The sequence below is a fragment of the Sus scrofa genome, chromosome 1 (assembly GCF_000003025.6).
Source record: "Sus scrofa isolate TJ Tabasco breed Duroc chromosome 1, Sscrofa11.1, whole genome shotgun sequence".
NCBI lineage: Eukaryota > Metazoa > Chordata > Mammalia > Artiodactyla > Suidae > Sus > Sus scrofa.
In genome coordinates, this window is record NC_010443.5 from 226,488,428 (window position 1) to 226,502,895 (window position 14,468).

Genomic DNA, 14,468 nt, shown 5'->3' on the forward strand with positions numbered 1-14,468 from the left:
GAATAGAAGGTATTCTTTTGTAAGAGGCATGTGTAAGGGAAATCGTCATTTGTAGGTTTCCCTCTATGTACCATGAAGAGAGGGATGATCAAATCTCTAGAAAGAGAAGGCAAAGGTCTGGACATAAATCTTCAGAACAACCTGGCCCTTGTTTACTGTGTGATGCTGGATCACCTCTCCTAATGGGCTCCCCAGCCCCCAACATCATCTTTGCTCTTACAGCTGGGGATGATATTTAAAGTGATAATTTAGACCATTTAGGGGGAGTTACTCAGTTTTCCTCGTTGTCTTGAATGTATACAGGAATTACACATTATTAAATCTCTGTTTGTTTTTCTCCTGTTAATTTTTTATTATGAGGGGTCTCAGCCAAGAACTTAGAACAGCACAGGGAAAGTTACTTTTCCTTCCTGACACTGGGATCCTTTAAAATGTGTTGGTATTGTTAGCTTCATCTTTCCAGATAGTGAAATCAACACTCTTGAGGCTGTCATAGGCTTCCCTAAGAACTGTCAGGACAAATAATTTAACTACTTCTATTTGAATGTTCATGCTATGCAGAACACTAGATGTTTTATATCCATGATCTGATTTAATCCTCATACCAATCATGTGAAGATTATACTCAGGATTTTCACTGTGTAGTTTTAAATACCTGCCTATGGTCACTGAACTGCTTTGTGTTAGAACTGGGAATCCAAGCTTAGAAAATGTCATGCCAGAGTTCTCATACACTGAATATTGTTTTGAAGACAATTTCAACTCAAGCTAATTGTCTAACTAATGTATTTATATTTCCATGTTGTGTACTTAGGGCTAACTTCATTTTCCTTCTCAAAGCTAAGTCATGAGGATAGGGTCCTTATGCATCTGACTCATCTTTGGTTCCTCATAGAGCCATGTGCTATACAGTTTCTCAAAAAGTATTTTCAGAATATGTACTCCTCCATCCAGCTGGGGAACCTCCACATCCTTTTAATTTATATCATATTTCTCCTCTCCAATAAGCTTTTCTTTTGTATTTTTATTTTACTTTGACAAATGTGCTTTTTTTTTTCTTTGAAAACGTATTTCGTTGTTGAAATAGTGCTCTCATGCACTCCCACAGGCTGGTAGTCGTCTAACATTGAAGGTCTTTCTGCTTCCTCTTGTGTAAAACACATCTGTCGTGGCTTTGCCTCCTCTACTCCCCTGAGTCTCGGAGGTACAGACTCATACTGTAGGGGTTGTCCATCTGTCTAGAGCACCTGGGGTGTAAGGTGTAAGCAATTTGACTGTAATTGCTTCTTCCCAGCAGTTACGCCTTGAAATGGTGAAGGAGGACTTTTGGTAGGTTTTCTTTTTCCACCTACATAAATAGGTATTGGAGTCAAATCCAAAGAACATTGCCTATTTATCTAGAAATAAATGTTACCCCCCATAATGAGAATTTTTAGCTCCTCTTTTGTTTGTCTTACTCTTTTCTTGGTTTATTTTCAGTAGAAACTTCATTTACTCTTTCCCAATCTGATCTGTTGATTGATCTGGATGAAATAAACATAATTTTATTATTCTATTACTTAAATAAATCTCATGCTTTTTTTCCCTCTTAGATAACTGTATTGATCTCCTGATGCATGGCTGCTGTATAGGACTCAATTACTAGTTCTTAAGCTATAGGTAGAAAGCATTTCAGAGACTCTCTTTTTATAATAAATTTCAAATAATCAACCTCAAGTCTCCTGATAAGTTTTTGGAAGACAAGAACAGACCCGATAATTTTTAAGACAGAGAATGGATAGATCTGAAGCTATATATAATTCAGAATTATACCGATATATCCTCAGTGCTCCAGGGAAACCTTATATGAATAATACAGTATCAGTTTCAATGCAGAAATTTAAAGTTTAAGATAGTAGATTAAGACAAAAATGAAGTAGTCTATACAAAAAGTCAATTAGTGAGAAGGGCTATATTTTTTTCTATGGTTAAAATGCCTATGAAGAGATTTCTATTGTGGCTCAGTGTTAATGAACCTAACTAGTATCCATGAGCATATGGATTTGATCCCTGGCCTTGCTCAGTGGGTGAAGGATCCAGTGTTGCTGTGGCTGAGGTGTAAGCTGACAGCTGCAACTCTGATTCAACCACTTCCTTATGCTGAGAATGCTGCCCTAAAAAGACAGAAATGAAATAAAACACCCATGGATTCCAGTAAGTCCATTCAGGTGTCATGGAGTGAAGATATCAGCACAGAGTGAAATAGATTTGACCCTGGAGAGAAAATAAGTCAGTGCATATTAAGAGCAGTATAATGATGAAACTGAACTGCACAATGATTCCAATTGATTTGATACAGGCGAATCTTAAGAAATTTGGGAAATGGCACTCTTAAGCTGCTAGAAAAAATTTTGTTACTATCTGAAAGTAAGAGTAGAGTTTTATTCATTATGTATAACATAAAATATATCATATTTTAGTCCAATATCTCTCTTTGTGGTATTCATAATTGTCACCAAGCAGTGCAGAGAAAATGTAGATTAATCAGAATATAATTTTATTCCATTAAATATAATGATTTACTCAAATAGCATATTTCCCCAGCAAATTTCCCATGCTATCCTTTACCATCTTTATTGATAGGATGTCTGCTGTTGAATAGGTACACCTTTGGAAATAATTCCATGAAGGCAACAGGCACAAACTGAAATTTTTTTTAGGAAAACTGGATATATGATCACATGACTGCCATTTTTATAGTTTAGCTATGTAATCTAATTCCACATAAAGTCATTGTGTCAATTTCTAAGATCTTGGTGACTCTAGACCTAATCTCCTATGAAAGTGGTGGCCAAGTTGCATCTTTCAGGATGCAATCCAGCCTATATTGTTATGTTGATTTTTTCCCCCTTAAACATCTACTACTAAAAGAGAATCTGGATGTAACCAGAAGGAGAAGGTGGAGGGTTGTTTGGGAGGATAGTAGATCTTTATCTCAGTCCAATAGGATATATTCCCAGCCTCCTCTGGGAAGTCAACAGGAAAGGAAAAGGAACATAGATCTTGCATGATTTTACTATCCCCTATACAGCTATTCCTTTGGTCTCCTCTATTCTGTAACTACACCCTCGCTGATCCCTGGGTATTCCACTTAATTGCATGCCATTTCATCGTTGTTCAGTAATTATACTGTGCATAGTTATGAGTAAAGTGATTTTTCTATATATGCATTAAAGTTAAATTTTGCTCCTGGGGTTCAGTGCATGTACCTTCTAGTGACATCAATAAGGAACATGTGTGCTTCCTCCTGCAATGTGTGAGAGAAGAATATGGTCAATTATGATAGTGAAATTTACTAAATGTGATGATAAACACTTTTAAAAGCAGCCCAACAAATGATTATGGATTTCACACTTTTACTAATTGCTTCAATTTCTGACTGAAATAAAAATCTTCCAGTTGCCTTAGTATTGTAACTTGGATATCTCCAGAAAATATTACAACTATCTTTGGAGTATCTCTCCCTGTTCATCTTTCTTTTTTCCAGCTTTTTTAAAAATTGACTCTTGTTTCAATTTCCCCATTTAAAAAAACTTATTTGCAGAGGCAAGTACATTCACGTATTTATTTAAATACAGTTAAATGTATTTCTGATAACAATATTCCCCATTATTTCATAGAAATGTTCAGATTTTGAAATTCCTCAGGAAATGGATTTTCACTTCTTCTTTCTCACCATTTAATTACTTCTCAGCCCAAACACTGCTATTTCAGAGAAACTTTTCCTGATCCTAATTCCTACCCCAAAAGTTTGGCTATTCTCTCACACATTTTCAGGTTGTTCTCTAATTTTCCACTATAGGATTAACAACATTGTATTTTATATGTATATTTACTGGGTTCAGGAGAGCTATGCCCAGTAAAATATAAGTTTTATGATATCATTGGGTGTGCTTACTTTGCCTGACACTTTATTCCCAGTGCCTTATAAAGATCACACTACAGAGTAAGTGTTCCAAATTCAAGTGAAAATAAAAGGGAAGAAAGGAACAATTTTTCTTAAGATGCCTTCCAACATTCTGAATGGTAATGATTCTGTTGATCAATGATTGTGGGTAAGCATGACTATTTCTCCCTAGACTGAGGTGTCAGTAACCAAATATTGTTGGCTCTGAATTTTCCGGGAGGCTTTTATCACCCTAAAGTGTTTTTCCACGTGGAAACCGAATGTTACATTTCCCTCTATTCTTAGCTTGCTTCCTTTTGTTGCTCTTCTTTCATTGCTCACATCTTCAGTACCTTTGGTTTGTAGTTATATGTTACATAGATTGATAGAAGGCATTGTGAGAACTGGGTGCTTCATAGAGCCTTAAGTATACTGTTTAACTATTATAGAACCAGTAATACTTTACTGTCTTCATATGTTTATGTCTGTCTTTTCCCATTATCCAGTCAAGTACTTAAAGAAAGGTACTGACTGTTGGTGCTGGGTATCTTTCCTTAGCTTTTCCAAGTCCTATTTGTATCTTTTCCATTCTGCTCTCTGCTCAAGTGAGCTTCTGCTTGGGTTCACCTGTTGGCAGGGAACAGCAGGAGATCACAGGGTGGAGACAGAATGAGACTCATAATGATTCCCTGGCTCTCAAGAGCCCATTTCACTGAGGGCTCTCTAGATTCTGGCCCTTCAGGGTAGGGCTCTAAAGAGCACCCCACAGTTACTAACTATGGAGCACTACATCATCCTTTGTCCTTAATCAACAACTTCTTTTTTGCTCAGTTTGAATGTGCTGTTTCCTGATTTTGTATTTGTTTTCTCAGTGCCTAGCACAAATTTTACATTTTTGTTTAAGGAACAAAAGTATTTTATCCAAAATTCTATTTTACAAACCATGATTCCTGCTTAACTGCTGAAGTTTCAGAAACAGCAAGAACCAAAAATTAGGTGTCGGAGCAGTAGTTTCTGTTGAGATTCTGTGAAGAGTGATAAAATAGTGAAGTCCTTACTCAAGGTAACTCTTTCTTTAAATGTAAATAAAAGGTTAGTTTATAGACCATATTCTAGATTGTGTGGCTTTTAGAAGAAAAGACATTGTTTCTGAGCCAACACTTCTTCAATCATTATTTGAAAGGTGGAATTAAAAAAAATAATTTAGGTCTGATCCATTGCTAGTAACATAATAGGTGGACAGAATTTCTGTCTTGAATTTTATTAAGAGAGAACTTGGAAAGAACATGCAAATAAATGAAGAAAGGGATGACAAAAGGGCAATTTTGAACCCTCAGACTTTTGTGGAAATATTTAGCTGTAATGTTATGTTGGGTCACAATGACTATACTTATCAATACTTTCCATCTATGAGCCATGGTTAGTTGCTAAAGAATTACTTTCCCACAGAAAGCAAAATCTTAGCAAATGTCAAATGTCCCTTCCTAGTTACATATTTCTTCTCCTACTTTTAATGTAATTTTTATACTGCTTTGTTTATTTAAAAACCCCTTGGCACTGATGTTTCTCCAGATATGCATGTATTTTATTGCTGCAACCCATTAGGTATTTGCTGTTGTTTGAACTTCCTACAAACTGTAACAGAATTTTCCCTTTCAATTTCTCTGCCAATATTAGCAATTTCTAAAGTGTTTTGTGGGCATTCAAATGCTGTAGATCTTTCATTAGATCAGAGAAGAACTGCTATTGAATATAGACAATGATAATAACTGGGTTTTATTTCTGGATATCCTAAGAGAGGAAAAGATTTCCTTTGATTTTATAGGTGATCTGAAAACATAATGTGTACAAAACTGTGGGTTAAGTACAAACAGCTTTCTTTTTTTTTTTTTATGACTAAATAGCTATAATATCATTATTGTAAGGAAGATAATACATCATGATTGTTTCTTACATAATTTTGCTGTGCTTCAGTTAAAATCCAAGATCCACTATAATTTCTGTTTCCTCGTCAATAAAAAGTGGATAAGAATAATAATATCCGTATGGTTGTTGTGAGGATTAAATAAATTAATGCAAGTAAAGCTCTTTGAATAGTGCCTGGCATCTAGTAACTACTCCAAATATGTTAGTTTTATTTTGAAGTCCCATAGTGTTTTCCATGCCTTTAAAAAATGCATGGATATTTCTGCTCTTTTAATTATTTTGGTAAAGATTATATCATCTTTATTAAATCCACAAAAATGTTCCATATCTGATTGGTGCCTTCCACGCAGTTTATACCTACTGTTATAGTAACTTGCAATTTATCAGGTGTGCAATAAATATTTGTGCAGAGAAAAAGGGATGCATTTTTAATGCATTTTTGTAAGCTTTTTTAATTGGGAAAATTGATAACTTTGAAATTCTCCCTTGCTTGTTTCTGAAATAAAACAATTTCATCATTTTTCTAAAAGATGTAATACAAGCTGTAGAGTTTCAATTAGCCCTTGGAAAGCATGGCTATTTTCATGATGTGTGAATGCTGCCTGAGAATGGAAATTTTAAAAACAGGAACTCAACTGTAAGTTAAGATTATAAAAGGGAAACAAGATTGAAAGAAAATTAATCAAATCACAGTTTTTTACATTTCATTAAGATGTTACCTACTTTGTACAGACTAAGCATTCAGGATAGAGCATGGCAAAAGCACATTCAGTACCCAGACTGTTCTCCCCATGGTAAGACAGACTGAAAGAAAAAAGAAAATAAATATACAAATTTTGGAATTAAGATTGTATGAGAATCTTTGCATAAAGTAGTAAAAAGAAAACTAGACTTACTATGGACTTGCTGCAAGGGTATGGGGGAGCTGGTTCGCCCTTCCTCATATGTTAGAGGAAGCATACTTTTTTAAAGAGTGCTTTTAGATATCTTTAAGATAATCTGTTAAATTCTTTACAAACCTAATAAATGTTAATTATCATCATTGTTTTCTTATATTGGCAATGGACTGGTTTTAAATTTCAATTACTGCTTAATTGTTAGATTTCATTATTAAGTAAATAGATACATGGGCTAGATGTTTAAAAGAAACAATTTAAGATTCCATTCTACTATTTGTGCATGACAATGGACAATGTTTAGGAGTCAGAATTAAGACAAGTGCTTGAAGACAGTGCTTGGTGGCTAAGAAGTTGTTTAAGGAGTTGATAAGCTTGAAAAAAAATTTCTTTGGACTAAAGGAATTGGATCAAAAAAATGTGATACCCTGAGATAACTAAATATTCAGCTGTTGAGCTGGCAACACCTCACCTCAGAATTCACCCTCTGGTCAGTAAAGGTGAAGAACTAGGAGTCACAGCTTTTATATGTGCCCTTCCTTTTCTTTAAAGATGTATTTTCTTTATATTGCTAAATTTGCTGATATTCAAAGAATTAGCTAATGTCTTTTTACTTGGGGTAGGATAAAAAAGGTATTTTCATTTCTTTTTTAACAAGGTAGAAAAAGTATCTTTTCTCTTCTCTTGAAACTGAACTTACAAAGTGAATTTCCCAAATTCAAAGGTGAATGCATGCAAAGATAGAAAGCAAATTTTGTTAGTCCACAAATATGAGATAACTAAGGAAAAAATAAAATCTCTGTAGGACTTGCCAACCTGCTGTGTTTCATTTTAGATTCTAGAGTCATCATTAAGAAAAACCTGCTTTTTCTTTGATCTGTGCCCCATATTATATTCATTCTCCTCTAAGCGATTGTGAGCAATCAGGTCCCTCAACTGAAACCCTTTTGAAATTTCTGTGTCTTCAGTTTCTTTGTAAATATGCTAAGTTACTCTCCATCCTCCCTGCCACCAATGAGTAGACTTAATCGAGATAATATGCAAAGTATTATTCCCCTACTATTTACACCTCTCCAAAAAGGGAGAATTATTTTCAAGTAAAGACACCTAAGGTTAAGGTGAGCATAAGGAAGAATCACCCTGTGATTGCAAAGCTCATCAAGATGTGCTGCCCTAGCCCAATTCTCATTTTGATTTATTTAAGTTTGGAAATAACAGTATTAAATTAGCAAAGACAAGCAATAAACAAAGCCCTGGAGATGAATTAGCCATTGTCTCTGGTCCATTAATCTCCTCTTCAATTCTAGAGAATTGTGGCTCACCCAGACCCGAAGATCAAATAAAATGCCTAATTGGGAAAATCCTAAACAAGTGTGTCCTGGGGAGCTTGAATTTATTTGTCACCCGCTCAAACAACTGTGTTGTTTATATAAGTCTTTAAAACCCTGATACTTTTCCGCTACTATATCTTAATCCCTGGTTCTTTATGCTCAGGAGGGCAATTTAGAGTTGTTTTCAATTAACTAGAATGGAGAGGGGCACTTATTCCAAAAACAGATAGCTGTGTTGTGAGTATTTTGCCAAACATGCTGAGTGGTTTAGATCTAAGCATCAGGTTTGGGACATGCTTTGGAATCTCCTTGAAGATAATGATATTTGTTTGGTGCTTTTAATATTGGTAATAAATGTTTGAAAATAGTTACAATTAAGGACACAGCATGGCAAGGAAAGTTGTGATGTTAAGGCTAAACACAAATGTAAAGAGCCCAGATAATTATCTAGAAGGGCAATCCCTATCAGGCAATACTTACCATTTTAAAAATGTAGATAATATGCAGATAATTGAGGTCAAACTTTTCATTTAACACAGCAAGATACAATGAAAATCAATGTGCTGAATTTTGTTCACACAGGGGCGGGGCAATCATTTCCCACAGCCTAAAAATGCACACGTACTTTGCTATATATAAAAAAAGTCAAAGATCAGGAAAATTTGAATCAACTATCTGGCAGTGAAATGACTAGACACCCTATTACTACTCTGTCACGACTATAATTTAAACACAGAAGTTATGATGCATAATATTTTATATGAATTATATCACTTAATATTCAGGGTGAATCAGAGGAAGACAACATTATTAGCTCCATTATCTAGGTGAAAAAATGGTGTTTCTAGAGGATAGAGATTTCTTTAAAACTGGTCATTTGGTAGGACCAGAATTTGCTCTCAAGTCTGTTTGCTTCTAAAGCCTATGGTTTTAGTACTAAACTGCATGGCTTTTACCACCAAAGCTGTAGATTTACTAACAGGGTTTGCTGAAGGGATTCAAGAAGCTGAGTAGAATAGAAGATTGAAAGTATTACTGAGCCTATGTGATAGAGAGTTGAGTTAAATTTGGGAAACATATGAAGAAATTCTCTAGGTAGCAATACCTATGCAACAGTAAAAACACAAGTTTTCACTGTTTGCTAAACTGATTAGTTGTAGGGAATATACTGTACTGTGTTTCTCCAGCCTACCTCCCTATTTTCAAGTGTTTTAGTATTCTCTGCCTTCAGCTGCAGTCATTATTACTGGAACAAAACATTAATGTGCTCAGGAAGGTAGCACATGGATCAGATCAATTTGTGTCTTAAGCTGACGTCTGTCCTCTATTATTGATCAGTTATGTATCAACTTGTTTTAGAGAAATACTCACTGGGGCAGAACAGATTGTATTTAAGATGAAGAATGGTGTATGTTATAGGGGTTATGTGATGATAAATTGTTAATTTAGGCATCACATTTTTTAATGCTAGATAGGCATGTCTATAGCTATTTGGGCAATTACATATCAAGAGGATTATTTTAAATATTTGAAATTGTGTTAATTGCACTGCTACTTCAAAAGTACTGTTACTGAAATTCTCTGATGGTTCAGTGGGTTAAAGATCCAGTTGTTGTCACTGCTGTGGTTCCAGTTCATTCCCTGACTGTGGAGCTTCTTTATGCCATGGGTGTGGCCAAAAACAAAAACAAAGTACTGCTTACTTGTGTTTCTTATCATACAAAAAAAAAAGTTGTAACTATATGTGGTGATGGATGTTATTGTGCTGATTATTTCACAATACATACTAATACTGAATCGTTATGTGGTACACCTAAAACCATGATAGGTAAATTATCTCAATTTTAAAAGTGCTGTTTAATTAACAAGGGACTTTTAGGTTGAATTGTACTAGTTCTCAGAATAGCCTTGCGGGTTACATACTCTTACTGTTTCTACTTTACAAATGGAAAAATAAAGACACACAGAGTTTAAATAAACAATAAAACAGCTACTTAAAAATAAAATATGAATAAGGGAGCCAAACATTGGGATGTGAGGATAATCAAAATATTAGAGTGAGACATTGAGATATTTTATTTATCTACTTTAACTTATACATGAAATTATCAAATCTGGGTAGGTTTGAAGCAAGCAAATCTTTGTATTTTCAATTCTAAGGAGGAGAGAAATAGAGAAACCAGAAATATTGATAAGGGTAAAAATGATACAGCCAAGTTGAAATTGACAGAAAATTTTTGTCTAGACTAATAATTTCTAGAGATGATTTATGCAAACATTTCGAAGTATTCAGCATTAAACATTTTTTTTGAGTGGTACTCCATCACTTGGTCAAAGTTAGATATCATAATTAAACATCTTGACTGAAATATTTACTGGTTTTTACATTATTATATATCGGTGAGCAATTGATATCTGGAAACTATATTTTTGGTCAAGAACTTTAAGATCTCTGACTTCAAGTCATATACTCTCCCCATGTGTTAATTAATGGCAGAATTGTCTTTATTTAATATTCAAAGGCCAGTAAAGTTGCTTTTCTGATGCTGAGACCATGTCTTTAACAACTTAAGTGGGCAGTTCAGGCAGATGATAGACAGATGATTTAGCCTTGTTTGTACAGACTTAATTACAACTTGACTTTGCTCCTGTTTTGGTCTAGTGGTTTTAGCAGTGTGTAGCTGTCACCTACCTTTTTAGAAGCATTCTATGAGGGAAGCACTATTAATCTCCTTGGTTATTCATTTAAATAAAGATTTAATAACATTAACAAAAATGTATTGATTATTTTGTAGGTACCGGGCACCCTACTAGAATCCAGCAATAAAAATGTAAGCAAAAAGTTAAAGTGTCTCTGCTCTGATGAAACTTAGAGTGAAATATAAAAGACAGATGATGTAAAATAAATGTGAAAGATACTTTAAAGTGCTACCAAACATAATGTATACTGTAGAATGAGAACACAGGATTGAGAAAACTAAATTAGTCTGGAGGGCTGGGAAACGTTTCCTTGGAGAAGTGACAATTGAATGAATAATGAGTTGAAGTTAGGTGAAAAAGAGCATCTGAACCATAGGTAAGGCAGATGCAGAAAACCACTCTTGGGAAGAGCATAGCATATGCTATGACTGGGGAACACGAAGTGAGGGAGAGGATGGTGAAAGATGAAGCTGAAAGGATGGATAGGTGTTCAAGTCTTTAGAAATTTGATTTATTATTCCCAAATGGCCATTCACATGTGCATTCAACACACTGACATTTTATCTTATACAAATGACATTGCTGAGTATATGACAGCTTGGCCTGGCCACAGTGCTCAGATTTTTGGCCAAACATTATTTGATTATTCTGGATGTTTTAGTGAAGGTTTTTTTCTGGATGAGATTAACACTTATTTAACACTTAATCGAAGCTCATCAACGGATCTTCCAAAATGGGCAGGGAGGGCACTTATCCAATCGGTTTAAGGCTTTAATAGAACAAAGACCCACCTCCCCCAAACAAAAAAGAATTCTGCTAGTAGATGACTTTTGAACTTGAACTTCAACTCTTCTCTGGACCTCCACCTTGCTGGCCTGACCCACAGATTTTTTATTTGCCAAGCCTCCACAATTCCAAGCCAGTTCCTTAAAATAAATTTCTCCCCCTCGCTTCTCTCTCTCTCTCTCTCTCTCACACACACACACACACACACACACACACACACACACACCCCACATAATCCTTTAGAGAACCCCTGACTAGTAACACTAGGTTATTGGAAATATGGGACACATGCCTATTTGGATACTTAGAGTTAAAAACTAATAACAAGCATATAAGACTATAGCATGGTTATGAGAATGAGCAAGGGCTTAGGTGAACTCAGGGAGTTGGTAGGATATAAGCTGGGCAGGAAGGACAGTGGAAGATAAATGGTCCAAGTCAGAGAAGAGCAAGGTGAAAGGGGAGAAATAAGTGTGGAATGATTGCAGGGAGATGAGTAGACCAGCCAGAATGAAGCAGAAGCTTCTGGAAATACTCAAACCTGCCATCCTGATGAGTCAAGAGGTGAATCAGAATCCAAAGCTCTCTTGTTTACAGAAGCAAGGCACTGTGTGTGGGAAACATTGATGTGCAGCACCCTCGCCAGAAAGCTAGCTGATGAGGTTTTCTTTATGAATTATTCAGAAAGAAAAAATTAAATAACAAGCTCTGTGAGATAGTTTAGTTCTGTGAGGTGAAAACAATCTGCATAAGGGGAATACAGAATGAGATGAGTAGAGCAAAAAGAAAGTGAAATAACCAGTCAGCCAAACATAGCCAGAGAAAGAGTGCTAGGACTCACAGTGTGTGGATCTCACACAAAAGGAGCTTGGAGGGATAGTAACACAAGCCTGCGTTCCTAGGGATGGGAACCTGCATGAACCAACTGTGTGGCCAGAATCCTTCACTGCTCTTTCTGTAATTAGTTAGGGTAATCTTTTGTGTTGTTTCTTTCTTGCTTTCTGGAAAAGAGCTTGGACAAAATTCTACTGGAGGTAATGTCTAGGAAAAGTTCTTTTCTGTGCACTGTGGTGCTTGCTGCTATAAAGTCAGTGAGTTAGCCAACTTTGAGGTTGTCTGTTTTGATTGGTCACTCAGTGGGCTTGGTGTACAAAGGTGAAGAACAGTGCTGTCCCTCGTGGGCAGGTAGAGAGTGCATTTCTTACTGGTTGCTATAGGAAGGAGTTCATTTGTTCTACTGGTCCCAAGTGTTCTAAATAACAGATTAGCAAGTTACACAACTGGCATTTAACCCTGGACATGAATTCAAAGTGGCGTGCTGTGTCATTTGGGCAAGTGTGGGTAAAATGGGGTGATGATAGTTCAGGAGAGCCAGCTGTGAAAATCTTGGTAAAACTTTTTCATGTGTTTATGATGTAAAAGTTTATTTTAGTGACCCTGATGTAATTTGGAGCAAAAGAATAGCACCTCTCAAGACAGCTGAGTATTCATCTTGTTCCTGAACAGGTAAGAGAAAGTAGTGAGAGTTTTACCATTACGTAATCAAAATGTATATTAAATTTGTAAAATATTCAGGCACTGGGTTCATCCGTCTACCTGCCTTACTTTATTTTACTTTGCAACAATTTTATATTTATCCTTTAACAAATTAGATGAAATTTCTGCCCTCTTGGAGCATATAGTCCAATCACTTAGAAACTTGTCAAAAATAGAGTGTAAGTTCTTCTAGGAAATAAAAAAAAATGTAGTAACTCATATATTGTGTAGCAATTTAGCATGTTTAGAATTCTTAATCTATGTATGTTTATTTCCCCCCCAGCTGATATTTCTACCCTTTTCCATTCCCTGCTTTTAAGCAGTTGGCTCTGTTCCTATTTTCAAAAGTTTAAGTCTTAGAATGGTATAGGGAAATAGTTTGTGGAATGGATAATGTGTTTCATTCAGTTATGAAAAGACAATAACTTGTCCTGGATAAAGAATAAATTCCTCCCATTCTGTGTGGAAGAAGGTAGGAGAGGCAGGGAGAAAAGTCATGCACATGGGACTGATAGCCATATCTGGGATGTGCTATGATCACAAAGATGAAATCTTATTATTGTTGGGGGGGGTCCAGGAGCTGAGGATTCTGGTAGAGGATCAGAGACAACCTCAGAGAAAGAGTCAAAGGTGGCCAAATAAATAAATAATAAATAGGGAGGGCACATGTGGACCTAAAAGTTTATGTTGGCTTTGAGGTTGGCCATTGTGACATAGCATGAGGTGATAGAAGACTCTGGAGCTAGGTGCCTTCTCACCTCTGCAAGCCCAAGTAGCTTAAACAGAATTCTTAAATAGAGGTAGTGAGTACAAGAGGAGGGAATGAACCTCAACAAAACTGATATTCACGTTTTTTGCATGTCCAGCAAGATGGGCAGAGAGTTTGAATACAAATTAAACTATAGAAAATAAAGTTATAGAAAATAATGCTCTATATCCTAAACATCTGAATTTGTGGGCTGATGCGTATCAGTGGTTTCCCATTTTTCTGGCTACATTAGTTAGGCTAGGCTAGTGTAGGATGTGGCAGTAAATGAACCCAGAAAACTCAGTTGACTTAATAAACATTTTTTTCTCTCTGATTAGTAATGTGGCTGAGCAGTCCTTCTCAACCTTGTAGTCATACCAGGGGAAACATGAAAAACGTGAGCTACCCTCTTTCTTGCTACTGGAAGAAAGAGTTGGACGGGGAAAGCACACTTGTTCTTAACTGCTTCAGCCTAGAAGATGTGTACATTATTTTTCTTTCCATATCCTTAGTGTGCACTAGTGAGTGATCTCCATCTAACAGGGAGAGGGGCTAGGGATGGTGAGAAATAGTGTAGAGCATGGTTATTTGGTGAGTGTCAACCATCTGTATTACCTGTT

At 35.8% G+C, this 14,468-nt stretch overlaps 1 long non-coding RNA gene across 1 annotated transcript in view; it reads left to right on the plus strand.

Annotated features, from left to right (window-relative positions):
• Positions 1–13,068, plus strand: part of LOC110257038 — a 32,893-nt gene extending 19,825 nt beyond the window's left edge. Inside the window, exons 2-3 of the long non-coding RNA XR_002339200.1 lie at positions 10,874–10,909; positions 12,987–13,068. This is a non-coding gene — a long non-coding RNA (uncharacterized LOC110257038). The remainder of the gene's footprint in view (positions 1–10,873; positions 10,910–12,986) is intronic.